General features: G+C 46.4%; 1 protein-coding gene across 6 annotated transcripts in view; it reads right to left on the reverse strand.

The window, feature by feature from the left end:
• GCGR (glucagon receptor) overlaps positions 1-20,989 on the reverse strand; it is a 202,511-nt gene extending 181,522 nt beyond the window's left edge. Inside the window, exon 1 of one of the 6 annotated variants that reach the window (XM_029599090.1) lies at positions 20,745-20,988. The gene's annotated coding sequence lies outside the window, so the exon portion shown is untranslated. Of the gene's footprint in view, positions 1-20,744 lie in introns of all 6 variants that reach the window. The other 5 variants (XM_029599089.1, XM_029599088.1, XM_029599085.1 and 2 more) reach the window with 5 other exon arrangements.
• Between the last annotated feature and the right edge of the window lie 2,503 nt (positions 20,990-23,492).

Raw genomic sequence — 23,492 nt, forward strand, 5'->3', positions numbered from 1 at the left:
CCAAGTGAATATCTAGCTGATAAGTTAGGGGTAGTAGGGGTAGTAACCGCCGCAATAAGCAAGCTACACCCATGCCCATTTGTTTTACCCAGACTATGTTATACAGCCCTTATTGGTTATTTTTCTTCTCCCCTGCCGTTGAAGCAGGGAGCTATGCTGGATATGCTTGAAGTATCAGTTTATTCTTCTCCCATGCTGTTGAAGCAGAGAGCCATGCTGGATATGCAGCATGGCTCTCTGCTTCAACAGTATCAGGCACATTTGGTTTGGGGTAGTAACCGCCGTAACAAGCCAGCTACTCCCCGCTTTGTGAGTGCGAACCCTTTTTTCTTCTCCCCTGCCGTTGAAGCAGAGAGCTCTGCTGGATGTGTGTAGTATCAGTTTTTTCTTCTCCCCTGCCGTTGAAGCAGAGAACTATGCTGTATTTGCATAGAAATTGAAGTAACAGGCTTATTTGGTTTGGGGTAGTAACCGCCGTAACAAGCCAGCTACTCCCCCCTTTGTGAGTGCAGATCCTTTATTCCACATTTCCTCTTGCTGTTGAAGCTAGAATGATGTTGGAGTCACAGTAAGCATGAGTACGTTTATTGAATAAGGGTATTGTCTCCAGGCATTAGCCATCATTCTGGCGAGTCACCCACTCTTCATTGGCGGCCTCTTGACTTTATGGATCCACAGTGTTTATCCCACGCCCCTTTGAAGTCCTTCACAGTTCTGGTCTTCACCACATCCTCCGGAAGGGCATTCCAGGCATCCACCACCCTCTCCGTGAAGAAATACTTCCTAACATTGGTTCTGAATCTTCCTCCCTGGAGCTTCAAATCGTGACCCCTGGTTCTGCTGATTTTTTTCCTACGGAAAAGGTTTGTCGTTGCACTGCACTGCCCTCCTCAGCAGCCAAAAACCTCTCTCCCAGTCTTCGGCCCAAGTGGCTCCACCTGCACAAGCAGCACTAACGCCGGCAATGCACAATGCAGCCAATCAGTGATGGTCTTGCACCAGCCTGTCCCACCCATGCCACTCTGACATGCCAACACATGGTGATAGCAGCAGAATGCATTCCCACTGTTGCCACTGCAGGCCAGATCAAGTTTCTGTAGTCGCTGCTTCGGCCGGATCAAATTCCTTCTGCTACTGCCGGGGGCCAGATGAAATTCAGGCAAAGGCCACATTGAGCCCTTAAAGCCACAGTTTGGGGACCCCTGGATTAAGGAGTGAGCCCAGTATTCTGGAAACTGCAGAGACCGAGGAGGGACTCTCTCTTAAGTAGAGCACTTTATTCATTTAAATATTAAATTAAGTTGCTCTCTTTCGTATGCTGCTCCTTCTGCAACACTGCTTTCACTATACTGCTGCCCTTGCTAAATTATTATTGTCTGTAATGTCCCTGTAGTGCTGCACTTGTTATACTACTGCTTTCTCTGTACTGCTTCTGTCCTATCCTGCTAGTCTCTCTACACTGCCACCCTTGCTATTCTGCTGTTGTACATAGCATTTCCCCTGTTATACTGCTGCACTCTCTGTACTGCTACTGCCCTGTCTCTATGGCACTGCCCTCGTTATACTGCCACTGTACACTCTCCATATATTGTCTTCACAAAAGCCTATTGATTTTCTTGGGAGTGAGTAACAAGAAATAGACCTACTTTTTTTGGGACCTGCCGGATATTTATGATCCAGACTGGTCACTGTCAGGGACAGGATATTGGGCTCGATGGACCTTGGCCTGACCCAGCATGGCGTTTCTTATGTTCTTATGTTACTGTACTATCTCCATATTGCTGTACTCACTAAACCTGATGGACATCTAGACAAAGGGAGAATTTAGAAAAATAAATCCTAAATCAAACACTGAGCTCATGGTATGCTATTAAAGGTTTACTTTTAAAGAAAAGGTTTGTTATCTGTGTGTTACAAATGGTGACACACCAGCATGACAACAAACAAGGAAATCATAAAAGCCTCAGCCAAAGGACTGGTTTCCTCAATTTATCAACTTCTTTTCAAAACAGAAATGGCAGCTCCGTACTGTTGTCAAAAAAGAAAAATGGGAAAGTGAACCAAATGTGTCCCTTTCTGGAGAAAACTGGAACGCAGCGCAGGAATTGGCCAGGTGTGCACTAACGATGGAAAACGCTTATAAATTAATTATGTGCTGCTATTTCACAGCGATGAAACGGGCCAAAGTTAAAACAGATGTTTTAGTCTAAGCCAGTGTTGTGGAGAGTGTGGTCCAGAGGATAATTTCGCTCACATGTGATAGTACAGTATTACAGGAGGTCAGAGAAAGGATCACATTTGCTTTTTTACACCTTGAGTATTCCTGTTGGGGCTTACCAGTGACAGGAGTGTATTCCCGAAAGAATAAATCATTCATGTAGATGTGGGTGGCAGCTGGAATATTAGTGGCTGTGAAGTGGAAAAAATGTTTTCAATCCCTTACTTTTTCGACTTGGATTTAGTTACTCGCTATTCCACACCAAGAGTGGAGTGATGCTTCAAGATAAGTGCATCTCACCTGCATAATTGCAGGTAAATTATATGATGGCTCACTCTCTCTCCTTTAAAAGTGCTTTTTTCTGACTTTCTAAAGAATTCCTGTTTGGTTACATAGAAACATTGAACATGACGGCAGATAAAGACCACATGGCCCATGCAGTCTACCTGTCCACACTGCCTGCCTCGCTTTTTAATCCCATCCTTTCCCTCAGAGATCCTCTGTGCTTGTCCTAAGCTTTTTTTTTAACTTCAACACCGTTCCCGTCTCCATCATCCCCACTGGAAGGCCATTCCATGCATCCATCTCCCTCTCCATAAAAAGAAATATTTCTGTTCTGCCTTTGCAGTACAATTTAAACGTATCTACGAATATATGTTCCTTTACTGTGCTGCCGCCTGCTGTCATTTGTGACGTCATTCAGCTCAGATTCTCTGCATCTTGTAGAGCTAAACCTCCTTATTGGTTATTGTTTAAATGTTGCTGCGCTTCTGATGGGCTTATTTAATTATTTATTTCAAGATTCTTTTAAACGGCGAAATCAGGTGCCAGACCTGGTCGAAGCGGTGTACACCATTAAAACATAATAAAAACAATAACTGTTCCTGTTTGCCCCCTCCCCCCCCCCCTTCTGTCTATGTTCTCTTGCCTCTTCCTATTGGTCTTTTGTTCCTGGGAGTCCTTACTTCCTGCTGAAGTTCATTTTGGAACTGGCTCCTGATTTGCTTGCAGCTCTCCAGAACTCCTTCACAGACTCCAGAAGCATTGCTCTTTTCACCTTGCTTCCTCGCTCGCCACTGCTGGTTTCTGCTATCTGCGGGCGGGCTCAGAGTTCTCTTCGGCTGCAGTCATCTACCTGCGACTGAGCTCTGGGAGTTTCTCATCACAGCTGCGTCAGTTCCACTGTCTGTGCGGCTGTCAGTTCTCTCTGACTTTGGAAACTACAAAAGGAAGAGCTTTGAGACGGCACCTTGAATACTGTGTACAATTCTGGTCGCCGCATCTCAAAAAAGATATAACTGCGATGGAGAAGGTACAGAGAAGGGCTACCAAAATGATAAGGGGAATGGAACAGCTCCCCTATGTGGAAAGACTAAAGAGGTTAGGACTTTTCAGCTTGGAGAAGAGACGACTGAGGGGGGATATGATAGAGGTGTTTAAAATCATGAGAGGTCTAGAATGAGTAGATGTGAATCGGTTATTTACTCCTTCGGATAGTAGAAAGACTAGGGGGCACTCCATGAAGTTAGCATGTGGCACATTTAAAACTAATCGGAAAAAGTTCTTTTTTACTCAACGCACAATTAAACTCTGGAATTTGTTGCCAGAGGATGTGGTTAGTGCAGTTAGTGTAGCTGTGTTTAAAAAAAGAACTGGATAAGTTCTTGGAGGAGAAGTCCATTACCTGCTATTAAGTTCACTTAGAGAATAGCCACTGCCATTAGCAATGGTAACATGGAATAGACTTAGTTTTTGGGTACTTGCCAGGTTCTTATGGCCTGGATTGGCCACTGTTGGAAACAGGATGCTGGGCTTGATGGACCCTTGGTCTGACCCAGTATGGCATTTTCTTATGTTCTTATGTTTAACTATCTGTATAGGTTCCTAAGCTAGGACATCAGGAGCTGAGGCCAGATACATTTCCTTAGATTATGCCTGATTTTAGCCCTTTTCACCTTCATCCCTTGATCCCTCATTGTAAGAGCCCTGCCTGTTGTGCATTTAATCCTTGGAGGTATTTACTGTAAATGACCCTAACAATATTTCTCCTTTTCCTTCTTTCCTCTAGGGTATGTTTTCTCAACCTTTGCAAGCCAGGGAGGGCTACCTACTTTCTTTAAGTTACTTGGACTGGTTGCAGCACTGAGGAACGAGTGGGGAGAGGCAGGGTCCCCCAGAAAATTAAAGAGCAGGGAGGGAGGCATGGGATATTCCCTCCCACCTACAACTGGTCTGTGTCATTTTAAGAAAATAGCTTGCTAATTTAAGAAAATTGTTTTTTTGTTTGTTTTTTTTAATTGTTCTTATTTTAAATGAGCCCTCTCTTCCGCCCTGCCCTCTCCCAGTTTGCCAACAGTATTGTCCTCCAAAAATAAATAAAAGTTCTCCCTAATCCCTCCAAGCCAGCCATCAATTGATCAGTGATAAAAAAAAAATATTTTCCCTCTCGCTCTCTCTCTTTTCCCCAGCCACAAGTTGGTCATTTGAAAAAAAAAATCTTTCTTTCTTAAGCTCCCTCCACGCCCCCTTCAGCCACCAGCTTCTCATTAAAAAAAAAAAAGATAAAAGCACCTCCCTCTGCTAGCCAACAACACTAGTACAATTAATATCGCACCCTGTGTACATTATTTTCCCAATTACAGCCAATCCCAAGGCCTGATCTCTAGGAGGGGAGCAACAGCAGCCGAATGTTAATGAGCCTGCATGAAAGTATCTGCTCGGTTTTCAGGCCCTTTGGTGGCCGCCTTCTCTTGGCGTCTATGCAGGAAGCGGCCCTGGGAACAGAGCAGACCCTAATTCGGTCTCACACCAGCCCATTAACATTCAATTGCAGCTGCTCTTCCCCCAGAGATGGCCGTGTAAGGAATGGCCCCAACTGGAAAAAAAATACCCCACAAGTCCCTGGCGGGAGAGCAAAGAAAGGTTTGTGGTACAGGATGCAGTGCAGTGTGTGTACAGCTGAGGAGCAGGGTTTGCTTCCTCCTCGCCCTCCTTTAATCATAGGTGCCAGTCCACAGATTGGTAATTGAGAAACACTGCTCTAGACTATACATGTCTAGATCTTTGTCTGTCCCAATATGCTTGATGATGATGATGAAGATGAAGCTGTTTACCATTTCAGTAGCTGACCCCCCGGAACGACTCCATCTGGTTTACATCCTTTTGAGTCTCCGGCACTGTACACAGTACTCCAAATGAGATCTCACCACAGACTTATACAGAGGCAATATCACCTTCTTTTTCTGCAGGCTATTCCTCTCCTTAAGTACCCAAGTGTCCTTCTGGTGTTTGTTCTTGCCTTATCTACCTGTCTGGCCACTTTAAGATCATCAGATATGATCACACCCCTTGTACTTTATTGCTCCCTTAAGATTTTATATCCAAAATGCATGATCCTGCATTTTTTAGTATTAAATCTTAGCTGCCAAATTCTAGACCATTCCTCACGCTCTAGCTCCCTCCTCATGTTTTCCACGTCTTCCAGGATGTCTTCTACCCTGTTGCACATTTTGGCATCGTCCACAAAAAAGGCAAACATTACCTGACAGCTCGTCTGTAATATTGCTTAGAAAAATGTTGAACAGAACCATACTGAGGACTGATCCCTGTGTCCACACTATTGGTAACAGCTCTTTTCTTGGAGTGAACTCTGCTTCCTCCCACTCAACCAGTTTCTAACCCAGTCAGAGACTTTAGAAAACATACCTAGCACGCTTGGCTTGTTGATAAGTCATCTATACAGAACCATGTAAAAGGACTTACTGAAATATAAGTACACTACATCTAGTGCTTTCCCCTTACCTAACCCTCTAGTGACCCAGTCAAAGATTAGATTCACCTGACAAGACCTATCTCTGGTAAAAATCCTGCTGTCTCAGATCCTATAAACCACTGGATTCTAGAAACTGCCCTAACCTCTGTTTTAGCAGTGAGTCCATTGATTAGCTCGCCAGAGAGGTCAAACTAACTTGCTTGCAGTTCTCAGCCTCCTCCTTACTTCCACTTTTGTGAAGAGGAACCACATCCGCCCATTTCCCAGTTCTAAAGAAGCCCTGAAAAGGTCAGCCAGCAGAGCTGCCAGAACTTCCCCCTAATACCCCTGGATGTTTTCTGTCTGGCCCCGTTGCTTTATATACCTTTAGTTTTGCTAGCTCATCACAAACAGTCTTCTGAGACATGTATGAAGTCGACCTTATGTCCAGTTCTATTTGTGGCAGTTTTCTGTGGTCCTACTCCAAATCCTTCCTCATTCAACACTAATCAGAAATATTTGTTATGAAACTCTGCTTTCTCCTTTTCTGCCTCTATGTATTCCTTCCCTTCACCTCAGTGCTTTACGATCCCACTTTTTTACTTTCGCCTGTCGTTAACATATCTAAAAAAAGAGTCTTGTCCCTATTTTACCATATTAGCTATTTTTTCTTCCATTTGTGTGTTTACTCTCCTAACTACTTAGTTTTTTCAGGTAGTGTTGCCTGATAGTGATTTTTTTTTTTTCTGGAAAAAATGATGCTGGTAACTCATATGCAGGGACCTCCGTGGTGGTGGGATGGGAAGACGCAACAACTCAGGGCTCTGTCTCTTGCAATTAACCACACAGCCTATGAAATGTCAGCATTGCGGCGCCGGAATTTTTGGATGGTGTCGGGGTTTTTTTGGGACGCTGAGGGTGAAAATCTTTCAGGCGGGATGGTAATTACAATATCAGTTGGTCATTTGCTACGTGGAGATTTACGATATGGAAGTTTAATGGTTGAATATTCGAGGTCAGTTGTGAGAACATGGCCTTATATTTGGTTTGAGTAAACAATAAGAGATATACGTTTCCCCTCCCCTCGAAGCCGAGTGGGTGAAACGAGGGCCCCCTTGTAGGAAACATTGGAAAGTGAACAGCATTGGGAATGTGGACAACATCGTGAGTGTGATGATATTCGTATGCCTATCTTTTTATCTATTTCTCTCTCTTATTCCTTGAAAACCACTTCTCATGTGCTAAAATAATGATATCCACATCCCCCACTCACGATGTTGTCCACATTCCCAATGCTGTTCACTTTCCAATCCACACTTATCCACATCCCTCAAATGTATGGTGGCAACGTGAACATTATTTTACACCATTGTGAATGCGAATTTCACCATATACTTGAGGGTTGTGGATATCATTATTTTAGCACATGAGAAGTGGTTTTCAAGGAATAAGAGAGAGAAATAGATAAAAAGATAGGCATACGAAGGGATAGTGAGGGTTTATGAACACTGTCAGATATTTGAAAGTACATTTGTATGGAGTGAAGTTTATAAGGCATTAGCTATTATATACACAATGCAGAATTAAAGATGAATGTAAGATCCGTTTTGGAGTTATAAGAAAATGTGAATACATATTTGTGTTGCAGTAATTGTACTTTGTGAATGGTCTATATAGGATATTAGTCTTTGAAGCAAGATTTTCTTTGTATCTGTTGACAAATATTATTTGTGAATACCAATGTTTTTAGGGAGTGAATGTGGAGTGTGATTTTAGATTTTGTATTTTTCTATGATGCAGGAACAATAAACAAATGTATATATGTTTGTAATATATTTTGCAATGTTTTTGACTCTCATTTAATATATTGCTTTAGCACTGCAAATATTACACCCAACCCTAGAACACCAATATGTCTCTTACTGGGAAATCAGAACAAGCCACACTGCTATAAATCACTATACAGAAACAACACACTAGCAAAATGCCTCACCTTGATCACACAGACAGAACATGGACAGACCCTCATCAAATACAGAGTAAGTGACCTCAAACTATAAACAGAACCATGCAAACAAAAACTGAAATGGAAACCCCTGAGAAGCCAAAGACTGCATGCAGTATGAAACTGGAGAAATAGAAAGATAAATGCATCGCCTCCTGTGCTGGGCAAAACACAAAGATATCAGATGCTGCGTATTCACATTCCAAAAGCTGACATATTTGAATCCCTAAACCAAAAAGGAAAAGGCTTTCTTTTTCTACTTTTGTCTAGACATTTTGGACCATAACACGACACCCCCTTCTCATGATAATGGAGGCTCAGCAGCTCCAACGTTAGACCTGCCTCCCACACAGAAATGCACAATGATGAGGGTGATTAGAGGCCCAAACATTAGAAACCCCCCCCCCCCCACACACACACACACACACACACGCACAAAAGAATGATGACAGGGGCTCGTGCCCCTAACACATACAACCCCCCCTCACACTACTCTGCTCTCTGCCTCTCCCCCCCAGGGGTTCTCTCTATCACCTGACTTCTCCCAGGAGGCAGGCTGTATCCCCTCTCTCTTTCCCCAGGGACCGAACATCAGTTCTCTTTTCTCCTCCACTTCCCTGCCCAGGCAGCAGCCTTCTTCACCAAATCCCTTCTTCGTGCAAAAGCGAGGACAAAGGGAGGGGGGAGTGGAAGTAGCACCTGAAACATATTTGTTTTAGGGAGACCACAAGGCAATTCAAGCAGGTAGCAAAGCTTGGCATAACCAGAGAGAGAGAGCTTTTTCCAGAGCCGCTCCTGAAATATGGAGCTTCCAGACCAGCTGCGTTTGATGTCTTGTAATAAACGTTTGAACATAGAAACACATAAACATAGAAATGACGGCAGAAAAGGACCAAATGATCCACCCAGTCTGCCCTGCAAGCTTATGGTAGTAACTGCTGCACTGTGCAGGTTACCCCCATGCTTAACAGTTTCCCAAACTGTAAAGGTCAGGGTCCTCAGATGCTGACTGAATCCAATTTCCCTTAACCATTGCTGGGGAAGCAGAGAGCAATGTTGAAAGTTGCATCAAACGTATCAGGCTTAATGATTAAGGGGTAGATTTTCAAAGGGTTACGCGCGTAAGATACGTAAGATACGCGCGTGACCCCCGAAAACCTACCTCTGCACGCGCCGAGCCTATTTTGAATAGGCTTGGCGGCGTGCACTAGCCCCGGGACGCGTGTATGTCCCGGGGCTTCGAAAAATGGACGGTCCGGGGGCGTGGCGGCGGTCTGGGGGTGGTCCGGGGGCGTGGCCGAGTGCCTCGACACAGCAGCCTGTGTCGGGGCCTGGCGTGCTGGCAGCGAGCCGGCACAAGCAAGTTGGCAGGCGTAACTCTACGAAACAAGGTAGGGGGGGATTTAGGTAGGGCTGGGGGGTGGGTTAGATAGGGGAAGGAAGGGAAAGGTGGGGGGGGAACCAAAAAAAAAGTTCCCTCCAAGGCCGCTCCAATTTCGGAGTGGCCTTGGAGGGAACGGGGAAAGCCATCGGGCCTCCCCTAGGGCTCGGCGCACGCAAGGTGCACAAGTGTGCACCCCCTTGCATTGCGCCGACCCCGGATTTTATAACATGCGCGCGGCAGCGCACGCATGTTATAAAATCGGGTGTATATTTGTACACGCAAAGTAGCGCGCACAAATGTACCCTGCATGCGCAAAATTTAAAATCGGCCCCACAGGGTAGTAAGTGCCGCATCAGCAAGTTACCCCCATGCTTATTTGTTCCCCAAATTGTAAAAGTCAAGGCCCTCGTTGGTTGTTATCTAAATCCAATTCCCCTATTCCCATTGCTGTTGAAGCAGAAAGCAATGATGGAGTTGCATTAACAGTATCAAGGCTTATTTGTTAAGAGTAGTAATTGCCACACCAGCAAGTTACCCCCAGTTACCCCCATGCACTCTTTTCTTTATTTCCAACCTCTAGCCTTTAGGGATCCACAGTGTTTATCCCATGCTACTTTTAATTTCTTCACTGTTTTCATCTTCACCACCTCCTCTGGAAGGGCATTCCAGGCATTCACCACCCTGTCCGTGAAGAAATTATTTCCTGAAACTGGTTCTGAGTCGTTCCCCCTAGAGTTTCATTTCATGACCCCTAGTGTTGTAAATCTTAGTATCGTCCGCAAATAGGCAAACTTTATCTTCTATCCCTTCTGCTAGGTTGCTCACAAAGATATTGAACCGGTCCCAAAACCAATCCCTGTGGCACTTCATTTAACACCGTTCTTTCTTCAGAGTAGGTTCCACTTATTATTAAACACTGTTTCCTGTCAGTCAACCAGTTTGCAATCCACGCTACTGCCTTGGCACCCGCTCCCAAGCTTCTCATTTTGTTCACGAGTCTCCTACATTGGACTATATCAAAAGCTTTACTAAAATCCAAGTTAATCACATTGAGCGATCTTCCCTGATCCAACTCTCTAGTCATCCAATCAAAAAATTCAATCAGATTTGTCTGACAGGACCTTCCCCTGGTGAATCCATGCTACCTTGGATCAAGCAACCACCGGATTGCAGATAGTTCACTATCCTTTCCTTCAGCAGAGTCTCCATTCATTTTCCCACTACTAAGGTGAGGCTAACCGGCCTGTAGTTTCCAGCCTCTCTCTGCTCCCAGTCTTGTGAAGTGGGATCACCACCGGTCTTCTCCAATCTTGCGGCACCACTCCCGTTTCCAGGGATCTATTGAACAGGTCCTTCAACGGACCCGCCAGCACATCTCTGAGCTCTCTCAGTATTCTGGGATGTACTTCATCTGGCCCCATGGCCTTGTCCACTTTCAGTTTTCCTAGCTCTTCCCATACATTCTCTTCTGTAATCGGAGTTTCGTCTGCTCCACCCCCATCCACAGTCTTGTCAACTAGCGATGGTCCTTCTCTAGGGTCTTCTATAGTGAACACCGAACTGAAGTATTTGTTTACTATTTCGGCCATTTCTTCGACTCTCTCCACACATTGATCTTTATCACCTTTCAATTTCAGAATACCACTTCGGACCTTTCTCTGATATATCTGAAAAATATTTTGTCACCTTGCTTTACCTCTGGCAATCCTTTCTTCCGCCTAACTTTTTGCTTTCTTGATTTTTTTTGTCTCTTTTTGGGATATGAACACAGGGAAGAATATCTGGTGAAACTGAGGGAAACAACTATGCATGTTTATTATAACCTGCTACGAACTACAGGATGTATACAAGTTATAAACGTATTTAAATAAATAAAATGTACCTGTGCTCTGAACTGGCACGTAGCCCTTGGAAAAAAAAAATGTTTTGCCTGTCTTCCTGTTTCTGCAATCTTTTGTAATTCATGAATGCTAACATTGTTGCCCTAATTTCTCAACCACTTCCTTACAAAACCTGTGGCCTCTTTTTCCTCTTATCTTTGTTTACTTTCCTAACAAAAAGGTTTGTTACCCTTACAATACCTTCTTTTAGTTTTCCCCATTGGGGTAGGGGAAGGAATGGAATGATGCATATCAGCTTTCTCTCTTACACCCCCTCCACTAATGCTTACTTTCTATCTCTTACTCCCACTCACCACCATCACTTTTTCCCCCTCCAGAAATGACTCTAGCATACTTCCCCTTCTTCTCCCCTGACCCTAGAAACATCTTCGCTTCCACTTCCTAAAGTCACAACTCCCTGACTAGCGCACCTTCACTCTACCCTCAGCTGAGTGAGTACCAAGTCCTGGACTCACAGCTGCAGACTGAGTTGTGTGATGCAGCCCCCCACTAGCTTCTTCCCAGATGCTGCTTACAGTGTCCACTCTAGACGCGTTCCTCTACTCCTGTTCCCTGCAGGCTTACTGAGGAAGGGGCGTGGCTGGAGCTGTATACAGAGAGGCCCTGAATTTTCTAGTGTTTCTTCTGAGACCCTGCTCAGGATCAGAACAGGAGACTGGTAAACACAAGATCTCAGACTTTATGGAATAACACTCCTAAGGAAGCTATGTTATCTTTTATCTCGCTGACTTATTAAGGCCTGGCTTTTTATTAAGGAGGCCAAAATCAGACATTTTTACAGACAAACTCCTATTTACCCACATAAAAATGCTGCGATCCAAATTCAAAAGCATTTAGCCAGATAGTTATCAGGCTAAATGAAAATGTGGGCACTTATCTGACTAAATTCTAAATGGATAAAGATATACACCGCTAATTAGTCGGATAAGTTTATCCAGCTAACTAGCCAAACTGCACAGCGATTAAATATTGAAAACAATGTCTCATTATTGCCTGTACCTCAGGGCAAGCAAACATACTGTGAACAGCGCACAGACGATTACTCACTGAGGCAAAGTGGGGGGGAGTCAGGTCGAGGGAAGGAAAGTACATCATCAAATCTTCCCACTGATGCTCCTTGTAACCTTGAGCAAGTCACTTCACTCAGCCTCAGATACAAACGTAAGGCCTTATTTACTAAGAATTTTTCCCATAGACGCAGAACGGGAGAAAGGCTTTAGTAAATCAGGCCCTAAGTTTGTGCCTAAGGAAACCTGTGCTTACCCTGGTTCACAGTCTGCTGCTCTAACCACTAGGCTATGCTACTATGGTTCAAAGGGCATTCATTAGCATGCACGCGCGCACACACACACACACACACACACACACACATACACATAATGCTTTGGGGATGGATACCAGCTTTTTCTGATGTATTTATTTTGACTGGATTCTTTTTATGATTATATAAAGTCAGTGAATCACATAACTTTCTAGGCAGAAAGATCTCCCAATGAGAAGCTTGTTTTTTATTCTAACTGGAATCGGTATCAAGTGAAGCTTCTGCTTCAGGTCAGCACCTGCACAGATCACATCTGTAGGTTACAAGGCTCCAAAGCAATGGGGCAGGTGCAGGATATAAGGGGCAGGGAGAAGGTGCTCATTACTCTAGTATTTTTCTTAGGAGATATACAGGAAGATTCAAATATTTAAAGATCATTTCCTTCCACTGTGTGCTCTCTCTCTCTTCTGCTTCCCTTTGAAAGAAAATGTGAAAAAGGGAATTTGACTTTTAACTCAGAGCTTTTCAAACTTTTGAAGAGAATTTTACTGTGAGAAAAGGGAGAGATGAGGAGAGGGAACAGGGGGAGGGGGGAGGGAAATGGGAATGGAGGGGGTTTGCAGAGAGAAAAAAAGAAAGAGAAAAGCAAGTAATATGGGGAGAAAAGCTGGAAGCAGGCGGGAAAAACGGAAGGACCTCACACTGCGCACTGCAACCTCACAGTTAATCTTTGCCTGTTTCTTTCCAGGGCACTGTCCCAAAGCACAAGGGCAAAGCGCCAATAAAGTGTAGCAAGTAAGGGAAAAGGGGACAGCCAGGAGCCTTCCCTTCCAATTGGAAAGTTACAATGGAAACTCTTATTTAATTATTTCAGTAACCTGATTGGATCCCCGCAGAGAGCAGCACAGGCAGCAGAAGATTCCGCTCCATTTCCATGAAATGCACCATCTTCAGCTCTGTCCATCCTAAATGTTCCCCCCCCCCCCCTTTCAATCCAGGTCACAGGAGAATTACAATATCTCTTCTCTACCTGCACAGACAGAGGTAAGAGGGAGGTTCTGCGCCGCTCTGAGGACCTGCATGAATGAAATCGCCTTATACCACACTGAGCACCAAGCTCATAAACAGGTCAATACAGTAAAGTGCGGCCGCGGTTACCCTGCTTCTAACCCGCTTTCTACTCGCTTTTCGGCCGCGTTAGTCCAACCCGCGATTCACTATCCCCTTTAACCCATCCTTACCGCCTCTTTAAATCCCCGGGTAACCCCTTCCGCCCACGGCATGTATATCAGATGTAAACGATCGGATTAGCTATTCCCTCCCATACAGTAACGCGCGCCCCGACTATCGCTTTCTTAACCTGCAGTTTTGCCGCGCGTTTACCCTGCTAACTTACTGCCTATCCTTACCCCTGCGTTAGAGGCAGGGTAGGCGGCAAACTTTCCCCCAAACCCCCGCTCACCTGCCCTGGCCGCATCCATGGGTGCTGGTCTCAGGGGCAGCCCCAGTCCTCTCTCTCCCCTCCTCCCGAAGCAACGAAAGCGGAAAAAAGCGAAAAAGCGAAAAAAAAAAAAAATGTAGCAACGAAGTAGCAACGAAGCGACTTACTTTTCTTGCAGCCCTCCTCCGGAGACGGACATCGGCGGAGACGGACCGCGGCTCCCCTGCCTCCCGGAGGCAGCTGCCGGCGAAGATGGATGCCTGCACGGGCGAAAGCGGCCCCTGTGCGTGCAATTGGGCCGCTCAAGGCGTGACGTCATGACGTTTGGCGTCACGGCATGTGACGTCACATCTTGAGCGTCACGTCTTGAGCAGCTAAATTGCACGCACAGGGGCCACTTTCACCCGTGCAGGCATCCATCTTCGCCGGCGGGGCCCCAGGAGGCAGGGGAGCCGCGGTCCGTCTCCGGAGGAGGGCTGCAAGAAAAGTAAGTCACTTCGTTGCTTTACACTTTACACTTTACATGTCATTTCACCAGTCCTCTCTCCCCTCCTCCCTGCGCCTTGCTTCGGGAGGAGGGGAGAGAGGACTGGCAATCCCGAGCGTAGGAGAACCATCCACTTCCTGGTATCTGTCAATTCAAATGACATTTGAAATGACAGATACCAGCGTGTCCGTGAAGCGTTAGGCCAGCGCACCCAGGATACCGAATAACGCTCTATACAGTAAAATGGGTTGCGCGGGCCTAACACTTCACGGACGCTTCTTGGACGTGGCTTGCATTTGCAAGCTATTTAAATACAGTATCGAGCGGTAGGTGAGCCGGACTGTGCGTGTGGCAACCGCGGGTGCGGCCGGCACTAACGCAGCTCTTCCTACCGCTCCTTACTGTATCGGCCTGTAAATGACTCAGCCTGCCTCGCCCCCCACCAGCCCTCTGTACTCACTAATCCCTCAATCCCCTTACCAGCCTCCGCACCTCGTGATCCCTCCCACCGCCAACCAACCCTCTGCATGGCCTGATCCTGCCTCCCAACACCAACTATCCCCATGCACTGCCTGATCTCCCCATGCCAATCACTCCCTACATCTCCTGATCCCACACCCCCGATCCCCTTGATCCTCCAACACCACCAACCACCCCAGCACCCCCTGATTCCCCCCCCCCCCCAAGTTTCCCAATAGCCATCTTGCACTTCCTGATCCCACCGCCAACTTCCCCCGGAAGCCCCGACCCTGCTTCCCCACCACCAGCTTCCCCTGCAGCTCCTCACCTAATCCCCACCAGCCCCCACCCCTCCCCGATCCCCCCATCAGCATCCACTGCACCTTCTGATCCCACCACCACAAACCACCCCTGCACCTTCTGACCCTGCTTGCCCACCGCCAGCTCCCCCAAACTCACCCACAGCACCTCCTTACCCCTCCACCTTCTTGTCCTCCTGACTCCAGCACCTCCCACTGCCAACCACCCTCTGCACCTCCTGACCCCCTCACCTCCCTACCCCCCCCCCGCACCTCCTTATGCCCAACCCCTGCACCTCTTGACCAATGTCCCTCACCACCAACCACACTCTGCTCCTCCACCCACCACCAGCAATCCCCCACTATCATGATTCCTCCCTCCCACCCCCAAAGTTTATAGATTTTTGAAACAAAGCTGTCGGTATCGTCATTCTTGAAGCTATGCGGCCAGCACAAGATCCCTCTATGGAGCGATTAGATAGTGGAGTCAGATCGGTTTGATGATGCAAATATGCCTGTATCAGTAATGTGGTGTACTGAATAATATCTGTTTTAAGCAAAGCATGTTCTGGTGATAGCATTCTTTCAAAACGTACTCACCACGGATGTTCACGTAAAGCTGGCCAGAGGTAGATCCGCACACAGATCAGCCCAAAGGCCGATGAGCAATGAGAAGCAGGTGTAGGGTTCTATACTGGGGTACTGTGAAATGTAAATAGGGAGGCACTGCTGGACCCATGCAGCCTTTACATATTTAGAGTAACCAGCGGATCACGCAATGTTTCCAGTGACCGCACAACACCGACATGATCCAGCACATGGAAGCAAGAGGAGATGGGCCAAACAGGAGAAGGGGGTTTAGGACAGGGAGAGATGAGCAGAGGGGCCCAGGGATGGAGACGAGACAAGCAGAAGGATGCAAGGGAGGGAAAGTCAGAGCCTTGAAGGAGGAGGAGGAAAGCAAACAGACCCCGGGGGATGTTAGAGAAGACCAAGCGGGTGAGAATAGGAGGGAAGGTGGAGATGGTAGTGAGGAGGACGAGTAGATGCATAGGAGGAAAAAAAAATATAAAAGAGGGGAGAAGCAGAATATTAGTGCCAAAGACTTAATAAAACAAAGCTGTTCTTGGATAAGAGGGAAAAAAGTCCCCTTAATAGATCAAACACTTGTTGAAATTTAAGGAACTACAAAGAGGGACTAAATGGTTATTCTTCACAATGGAGAAAGGTGGTGTCCTGCAAGGATCTGTGTTGGGATCAGTCCCGTTCAATAAGTTCCAAAAGATTCTGGCAAAGGGAGTAAGGAGTGAGGTGGCAACGTCTGAAGACTATACAGAATGATTACAGATCAGACAGCATGCACCAGGCAGCGGCAAGGCCCAGAGGGATACTGGGCGCACGGGGAGAAACAGAAACGAGATGCCGCTGCCTCCTCCGTGCAAATCATCGGCGAGTCCTCAGTTCAGAAAATTGTGTCCAGTCCTGGAGGTCAGATCTCCAAAAGGAGAGCGACAGCGCAGACGCGGTCCAGAAAAGCCTCCCAACTCCTTCTGCACCAAACCCTCTGAGATGAGACTCAAGGACTTCAAATCATAAACCTCAGAGCAGTGCTTTCGTTTTCATTTTCATTTCATTTACTGTTCTTAATATCCCACTTGTTAAGCGTGTTAACCAAGGGACGTAACAGGGGTTCCTGTTCTCATACTCTCTTTCATTGTTTTGCTATAAACATGTCCCACTTATGTGACCATATTCACAATTAAAAAGCTTGCTGTTAATAAGTATTGACCGGTGTACATTGTTTGCCACACATCATTTCCGTTGTGCTTCCTCTATATGTGTGTGAGCTACTTACTCTGACCTCCTCGTGCACAGTTTAAATAGAAACATAAAATCCAACAGCATTAAAATAAAATAATAATAAACAACCTAATAGACAAAATTATACAACAACCAACCAAACTTATACCACAAATACCCTCCTATCTACAATTCGTAGATTTACCGTATATACCACTTTACAAAACTGAAAAATACCTCCAAAGGCTGCTAAATATTTACTGCATTGATGAGGGGCACCTCCATGCAGACTGCTACATATTCTCAGATTGGGAGGAGGGGCTCTTCCGGAAAGCCTTTCGTTGTATCACAGGGGGAGTTGCAAATGTTTTCATGTAACATAACTTTAATTGAAGTGCATTGTGCTCTAATTTTCAAAAAGTTAGTTTTACCACTTTTTAGACATGTTTGTGAGTGCCTCTTGTGTCACTGCATCTGTCTATACTCATGGATCAGGGACTTTCTCCTTGCACCAATCTGGATAAAATTTGGTAGGTGGGTTCTTTTTTTTGACATGGGAGCATTCCTGCCAAATTTCAGCCAAGCAGGCAGAAGGAGAGAGCCCCAGATCTGGGGGTGGGGAGAGACATAGGCAGGGCAAGGCCGGGTCAGGCAGGAGGTGCTGACAGGGTCAGCTGGTGGAGTCCATCCCATCACCAACCACGATACCAGGGAGAGGTCGCCCAGCAAAGCACATCCCACTGGCCACTGAGAAGCTTGGATGAGGGGAGCCCAAATCACCAGGAAACCTGCTGTTGTGTGCTGAAACCTAAATGACCATGAGATCAGCCCAGCCCAAACCCGAGTCTGGAAACTACTTGTGGTACCAGCTGGCACAGCGAGGAGGGGAAGCAAAGGGGATTGGAGATAAGTAAAAGACCGCGAGGGGGATGGAAAAGGGATCAAATGTAGATGGGGGACAGAGGAGGAAGAGGAGGGAGAAAAGGATATGGGGATGGAGTGAGAGGAATGGAGGGCAGGGTACACATCTGATTTGTGTGGGTAATAATTGTATTTTCTGTTAGCACATTTTCATCTGCCTTGCAATAACTTTGTTAAAAAGCAAAAAAGCAAAATATAAATTGCTAAAATAAAATGTTCTCCTTATTTATTATGTGGACAGATAAAATATTTTATGAATGTGTTATCTTAAACAAACAAAATTATTACAGCGGGGAAAAAAAGGGGTGTGACCATAAAATCTGAGAAACACTGGATTAGAGCAGAGGAGAGAGAGTCAGAGGGGATAGATGGATATTTGAATTCCTCAAAGGTATGACTAATGCACAAGAAAAACATGTTTCAGCGAAAAGAAGGTTCTGGAACAAGAGATCATGGTATGGGAGTCAGAAGGGGTAAACTCAGCAGTAACAAGGAGAAAGTTTTCGGTGCATGGAACGGCCTCTCACCAGAGGTGGTGGAGGCAAAAGAGGATTGATTGAAGAAAGAAGTGGATACGCACAGGGGATACTTGGTAGTTGGGATATTAAGGTAAAGTCGGAGATCTGGTAGTGGGCAGTATTTGCCCAAAAAATAAAAAGAGAAATCACATTTACAAATCGTCCATTCACAAAATGCTCTACAGCAAAGCATTTGTTATAATCTTCCTCTACCGTCACATTTCATGTTTCTACGAAGAGCTGCATACAGATCTCATAAAAACTGAATGAGGGGCGATAAAGTGGAGGATGAGTTTCAGCACAGGTAAGTGGAGAGTAATACAGATGGAGGAGAACAGCCCAAACCTCGGGCTCTAGGGTGGCTCATTATTATCGCTCAGCAAAGATCGCGGAGTCTTTGTGGACAGCTTGGTAAAAGCACCAGTCTGATTGCCTATTTGTTGTTGTTTTTCCTACGGTTTACGAGGGGGACCTGTCCTAATTTGCTTAGTTTCTTGAGCAGTATTTATTTTTGTGTTAAAAATTGAATACAATTAAAAATAATGAAAAAAAAAAAAAAAACAAGTACCAACTTGGCGTGCAGTGTTGGTCAATAAAGCAATAAAAAGTTAGGAATTATTAAGAGAGGATTTGCAAACAAACCAGCCACTATCGCTATGCCAGTATAAAAACCTCTGAAAGGTGTGGAAACTGTCAGCCACTGCATCCTAGGGAGCACCTGATGGCACTGTCAGACGGCAGGTGTAACACACACACACACACACACACACACACACACACACACACACACACACACGCAGGGCAGCAGCACCTCTTCACACATCACAGAGTCAGCCTGGGCAAAGCCATCTCCTAGAACTGGGAGATGGATCGATCGCAGGTTCTTTCATCTAACTGGCAAGGATGCCACCCCGGCTCTGTGGGTGTCCCTAAACCGTAACTGCTAGAGGCTGGAAGGGGTTTGAGAGGGGGGTGGGCACTGCAGCCCAACCCCCCTTCCCCCCACCCCTTCTTAATCACCTCCTCTCGGCGCACCCTCTGATAAGATCTGCAACCTCCCCCTCCTCGGAGATTCAAGATAGGTGAATGCAGTGCCCACTCCCCATTCCCGAGGGGCAGGACAGAGTGTCCAAGCTTCTTTCCACAGGAATCAAGAGCCCCCATCCTAACTAACTCTGGGATCCGAGAAGGATAATCACTTTAACTTTGTTATAAGTAGTAGTATAATTATTATTGTTATGCAAGAAGAAACTGCATAACAAGGGGGTGGAGGCAATATTCGGCCCCTTGCAAAGTTAACCAGATAAACGTATCAGGCTAACTTTTGCAGGGTATTCAGCGGCACAGCCACACGATTTAATATACCCAATGATCTTAAAGTTAGTTAGATAACTTTATCCGGCTAAATTTAGGACTACTCGATAGTACAACCAACATTAGCCGGATAAATTATCAAGCTAACTTAACCACTCCAGAACGTCCCTTTGTAATCCGGTTAAATTTATGAGTTATCCGGCTAAATGCGGACTTTTGACTATTTCTGCCACTTATCCAGCCAAATTTTAGACAGATAAGTGGCAGAAATATTTTTAAAAATCCGCACTTAGCCAGCCAACTCACAAGTTATCCGGCTAAATGCCGCTGAATATGGACCCCCAAGGTTATTCCCACACTAATAAATGATGCCAGACTTGCTACAAAGTAATGAAAAGATTCTTGAGAGAATATATTCAAAATGTGGAGCGCTGTGGTGCAAGTCTAGGGCAGCGGCACCGGGGACCCCTTCCCAAATAAACTTTACCTCCACAGAAACTTCCCCTAACACTGGAGTGGGTGAGGAAAAGGAAAGTCAACACCAATCTGCAGGGACTTCTTCTCGCCCTCACTTGTCCCCCTATAAGCCGGCAGCGCCAAGGTCATCACAGCCCGGAGAAAAGCGAAGAAACGGGTCGCCCTCCTGCCCCAAGCCCTACAGGTACAGCTGCAGCAGTGCTAGCCGCCCACCTGCCCCCCCCCCCCCCCCCCCCACAGGACACAAAACTGCTGAATCCGCGGGAAGGACCGTGACAGTTTATGGGAAGGGAAGCAGCAGAGCACAGTGCAACTGCACCACCTCAGACACCCCCCCCCCCCCCCCCACACACACACACACACACAGAGATCCTACAACCCCTCAACACCCACAAAGCGGCCCTCCGTACAATCAGGTGGTTGTTTTTTTTTTCCCCTGAGCTGCTCTTAGCCTAGATCCCTCCCTACACAAACAGGCAGCGCAGAGAGCAAAGGGCAGGAAGGGTACCTGGCAGAGGACGAGTCCCAGCGGCAGTCCGGCTCTCCCCAGGGCGCATCCTCCTGCTGCAAAGGCGATTGAAAGATCAAAGGAAAGAGCCGCCGAGCGCAGCTCAGGAGCCCCCGGACCAAGAGCGATTCAGAACCGCGTACGATCCGGAGCAAAACTCCACGGCAGTGAGCGGGGAGCGAGAGCAGCGCTCCGGCCAGAGAGGCTCCCGGCTGCCCCTATCTGCAGCGGTAGCAACTGCAGGGGCCAGAGAGCGACAGAGAGAGAGAGAGAGAGAGCCCCCAGAGACCAAATACAGAAACCAGCTACAGGGAGCAGAGAGACAGGCCTTGAGACCAGCTACAGAGAAAAAAAAAGACCAACTACAGGGAGCTGAGGCCAGATACAGACACATGGAGCAAAGAGACAGTGCCAGTGACAAGCTATAGGGAGAGAGAGAGTGAGAGAGAGAGAGCACCTTGAGACCAGCTACAGACAGAGAGCAGAGTCCAACAGAGAGAAAGTCCCAGAGACCAGCTACAGGGAGCAGAGAGCACCTTGAGACCAGCTACAGACAGAGAGCAGAGTCCAACAGAGAGAAAGTCCCAGAGACCAGCTACAGGGAGCAGAGAGACAGCGCCTTGAGACCAGCTACAGAGAAAAAAAAAGACCAACTACAGGGAGCAGAGGCCAGATACAGACATACACATGGAGCAAAGAGACAGTGCCAGTGACAAGCTACAGGGAGGGAGAGAGAGAAAGAGAGCACCTTGAGACCAGCTACAGGGAGAAAGAGACCTAGAGGCCAGCTGCAGAGAGCAGAGAGACAGCGCCAGTGACCAGCTATAGGGAGAGAGAAAGAGCACCTTGAGACCAGCTACACAGAGAGGCCAGATACAGACAGCTACAAGGAGCAGAGAGAAAGTCCCAGTGACCAGCTACAGGGAGAGAGAGAGAGACCAGCTAGAGACAGCAGAGAGAAAATATACCTAAAGACCAGCTACAAGGAGCAGAAAGACAGATACAGAGACAACTTACAGGGGGTGACACAGTGAGACCCAAAAACCAGCTACAGAAAGCGAGAGAGACTCAGCTACAGGGGACAGAGAGCAGTTACAAGGAGCAGAGACCAGATTCAGAAATAGCTATGGGGAGAAGAGACCAGATACAGAGACAGCTGTAGGGAGCAGAGGGAGAGTGCCTCAGAAACCAGCTACAAGGAGCAGAGACCAGATACAGAGACAGCAACAAAGAATAGAGACAGCTCCAGAGATCAGCTATAAGGAGCAGAGTCATAGAGACAACTATAGGAAGAGAAAGATCCCCAGTGAACAGACCAAATATAGAGACAGCTACAGGGAGCAGAGAGACTGTACTAGTGACTAGATACAGGGAGCAGAGAGAGCAAGCGCCAGAGACCAGTTACAGAGAGCAGAGACCAAATTCAGAGACAATTATAGGGAGCAGAGAGACTCCCAGTGACCAAATGCAGGGAGCAGAGAGACCAGCTACAGAGGGAGGGAGAGATCAGCTACAGAGACCAGATACTGAGACCAGCTACAGAGAGACAGAGAGAAGTCCAGAGACCAGCTAGAAGGAGCAGAGAGACCACCCACAGGGGGAGAAAGACCCAGAAACCAGCTACAGGGAACAGAGAGACCACCCACAGGGGGAGAGAGGTCCAGAGACCAGCTAGAAGGAGCAGAGAGACCACCCAGAGAGAGAGAGAGAGATCCTCAGAGAGCAGCTACAGGGAGCAGGGACCAGATACAGAGACATCTACAAGGAGCAGAAAGAGAGCCATAGAGACCAGGTACAGGGAGCAGAGATCAGATACAGAGACAGACAAGGGAGCAGAGAAAGAGAGAGCGCACCAACAATTACAGGGATCAGAGACAACTACAGGGAACAGAGAGACAGCACCAATGACCAACAACAGGGAGAGAAAAAGAGAGAGCCTCATGAGAACAGCAATGTGGGGCAGAGACGAGATACAGGGATCAGAGACTAGGAGAAGTGACAGCTACAAGGACATCTACAGAAAGCAGAGACCGGATACAGAGAAGCTACAGGGAGCAGAGAAAGACACAAACACCAGTTTTATGTTATAGAATTATATTTTAATTTTGTTTAGTTTTTATGTGTTGTAATTTGATGTTTTAATTTTGTACATTGCTTTGGGTAATTTGTTGAAATCTGTAAAGTGATTAATAAATATTTTAAAATAAATAAATAAAGATAAATTATCAGTAAGCACAATTCTAATTGGAGAACCCTCTCCAACAAGATGAATTTGAACCCCAAAACAAAACAATCATCAGAAATTCAATGTGGAATTCTGGACTGATCTGTGGGACTCCAGGGAAGAAAATTAGCAGGTAAGAACCAGTTTTTCCTTTTTTATTGTCCTCCAGATCAGTCCAGATGATTGGGATGTACCAAAGCTTCCCTAAACTGGGTGGGAACCTGAAAGACCTGCTTGTAACACATTCTCACCAAACACGGCTGAGTCTGGAGCCCATATATCCAGCCTATAATGCTCAGCAAAAGTGTGCAAAGATGACCAAGTTGCTGCCTTGCAGATTTTCCTGCAGCAACAACAGACATTCAGCCCGAGATGCAGCTTGTGCCCTAGTGGAATGAACCCAAAGGCCTACCAGGACCTGTACTCTTTGTAAATGAAGGCAGAGGTTATTGCTTCCTTATTCCATTTGGCAATAGATGCCTTTGATGCTTCCCCCACACTTGTTGCGACCACTGAATAACACA

Source organism: Rhinatrema bivittatum, chromosome 4 (assembly GCF_901001135.1).
Source record: "Rhinatrema bivittatum chromosome 4, aRhiBiv1.1, whole genome shotgun sequence".
NCBI lineage: Eukaryota > Metazoa > Chordata > Amphibia > Gymnophiona > Rhinatrematidae > Rhinatrema > Rhinatrema bivittatum.